The 2500-nt window shown below is 79.6% G+C and overlaps 1 non-coding gene across 1 annotated transcript in view; it reads left to right on the forward strand.

Annotated features, from left to right (window-relative positions):
- Window positions 1-2452: 2452 nt before the first annotated feature.
- The window catches only part of LOC131589942 (5.8S ribosomal RNA), a 153-nt gene continuing 105 nt past the window's right edge, over window positions 2453-2500 (forward strand). Inside the window, exon 1 of the ribosomal RNA XR_009279895.1 lies at window positions 2453-2500. This exon is cut by the window's right edge and continues 105 nt beyond it. This is a non-coding gene — a ribosomal RNA (5.8S ribosomal RNA).

Consider the following 2500-nt stretch of genomic DNA (forward strand, 5'->3'; position numbering starts at 1 on the left):
CCGGGTGGGTCCCGGGCCTCTCTCCTCGGCGGCGGCGCGCGAGAAGCCGTCCCGCGTGCGGGAGGGAGGGGGGTGCTCGGCACGGCCCCCCTCCCGGAGGCGCGCGGGCGCCTTCGGGGCTCGGAGGAGGCGGCTCCTCCGGCCCTTCCCGCACCGGAGGAGCGGGACCGCTTTCTTTTTTTGCCGCCCGGCAAAAAAAAACACCACGGGTCCCGCTCCGGGGCCGAACGGCCCCTCGCGAACCGCACAGAGGAGCTCGGAGGGCCGGGTTCCCCCCCGGGCGTTCCGGGGCCTCGCTTCCAGGGTTGCGCGCGCGCGCGCGCGCGGGCGTGGGGACCGCCACCGGGTCCGGGCGCGGCGGCGGCGGCGGAGACGTTCTTCGCCCCCGTCGACGTCGTCGGGCCCCTCTCGGTGCGGTCGCCGCTGTGAGGTCGCTCGGCTGGCCGGGCCGCGCTTGCCCCTCCCGCACCGGCGGGGACACGGGCCGAGCCGCGGCGGTCCTCTCGGGCGCAGCGCCGGGCTGCTGAGGGAAACCCCGGGCCCCGAGCCAGGACGGCCGCGGTGGCGGCGGCGGATGTCAGGCGCGCCCCCGCCGGCGGACGCTCCCCCGAGGGTGGCAGCAACGGGGGGGAGGCACCCCGGCGGGGCCATCCCAGGTCGTTTCCCTCACCCCAGGGCCAGGTACCTAGCGCTCCGCGCCTCGGCGGTTCCCCGAGTCTTTTCCCTTTCTCCCGCTCGCGCCTCGGCGTCGTCAAACGCCGGCCGCGGGCGCGGGGTTGGGTGGGGCCCGAAAGGGCCGCCGAGGCCGGGCGGAGGTTTAAAGACTCGGGCGGCACGGCGCGCCCCGGCGGCGGCGGCGGTGCCGGCGGCGGCGGCGGCGGGTGCCCGGCCGGTGGCGGCGCGGCGTCATTGAGGGGTGGGGAGCTACTCCCGCTGATCCCCTGCGGTGGCGTCCGTCGCGACCGGTCCCCCCCCCCGCTCGTCGTCGTCGACTTCGTCGCGGCCGTCCGTCGGCCGCGCCGTGCCGGGGAGGGGGGCGCCCAGCCCCCCCTCCCCCCCCTCTCCGCGGCCCGGTCTCGGCGGCGAGGCCGTGGCGCGCTGTCGGCCGCGGGGCCGATCCGGTCTCCTCGGAACGGGGCGGCGCCGGCGGAGAAGCGCCCCGCGCGCTTCTCCGCCTCCTTGTGCGACCTCGGGGTCGCGGCCCTCGGGCGCCCCCCGCGCTCCCTCGCCTCGGCCGCGCCGGCCGCGTCGGCGCGCGTCTCCTCCTCCTCCTCGGGGCGCTCCTTGCCTTCCCTGGACGCGCGCGGTGGCGCCGTCCGCCGGTTCGTCCCCGGCCGAACCGCACGCCCCCCCGCCCGGGCGGGCGCTCGTCGGTCGCCTCCGGCGGCCGGAGGCCCGGCGAGCGCGGGTGACCCCGTGCCGAGCGGCGGCGGCGCCGCTCGACGGGTGTCCCCCTGGTGGGACGGTCGGCCGGGAGGCCCCCGTCGTCGCCGGCGGCGGTCCCGGCCCGGGCCCTGCCCGTCGCTTCCCCCGTCGCCCTTCCCGAAGGCCGCGTGTGGGCCGCAGGGAGCGCTCGAGGCCGTGCGGCGGGCGTCCGCCGCACGGCCCCTCCCGCAGGGCGCGTGCCCGCGGAAGGGGCCCCGACGGTGCGAAGCGGCGGCGGCGGTCCCGGGAGTGCGGCCCCGGTGGCGGCGGGTCCTCTGCCTTCCGGCAGGCCTCGGGCGCTCGCGACGCCGGCTCGCGCCTCGGCGGCGCCCGCCTCCCGGCGCCGGTCGTCGGAGCGCGGCCGCGAGGCGCTCGCCTTCCGGCGGGGAGCCGGTCCCCGGCCGGGGGCGGCGCCGGCGGTGCCGGCGCTCGTCGCGTTGCCGTCTCGGGCGCTGGGAAGGGGCGGCCCCGTGAGCGGGGAGGAGAGGCGCGCGGCGGCGCGGCGGCGCGGTGGCGCTGCGCGGGCGCGAGCCCGCGCAGCGGTCGAGGTGTGGCGGCGAGCGCGAGGCGGGTGGCGGGCGGCCGCGGCCCCCCGGCCTCGTGCCCGCGTCGTCCCGTTCAGAGAGAGGAGGCCGGGCGCGGGCGCCGTAGCCCCCCCGCAGTCTGGCACGCGCCGCGTGGCTCTCCGCGCGGAGGCCGGGCCGAGCCCGGGCGCCTGGGCCGTCTCCGAAAGACGGCACGCGATGTGTGCCGGCGGCGTCTCTCTTTTCCCTCCCCTCGCCCGGGGGGTAGGGGTGGGGAGGCGGTCGGGGGCGCGGGCCCCCCCGCCCTGTCTTGGCTGGCCTTTCGGAGCGTTCCGTGGGCTTCTCCTTTCTTTTTTTCCCTTCCGTTTGTCGTCTCCTTTGTGCTCGTACGGTCGATGGCGAGGTGGCGCGGCCGCGCCTCCTCGCCGCAAAACCGAGGGGGCCGCTTCACGCGAGCGGTCCCGGCCCCTCCGCGCGTGCGGGGTCGGTGCCGAAAGCCAGACAACTCTTAGCGGTGGATCACTCGGCTCGTGCGTCGATGAAGAACGCAG

Source organism: Poecile atricapillus, chromosome 30 (genome assembly GCF_030490865.1).
Source record: "Poecile atricapillus isolate bPoeAtr1 chromosome 30, bPoeAtr1.hap1, whole genome shotgun sequence".
NCBI lineage: Eukaryota > Metazoa > Chordata > Aves > Passeriformes > Paridae > Poecile > Poecile atricapillus.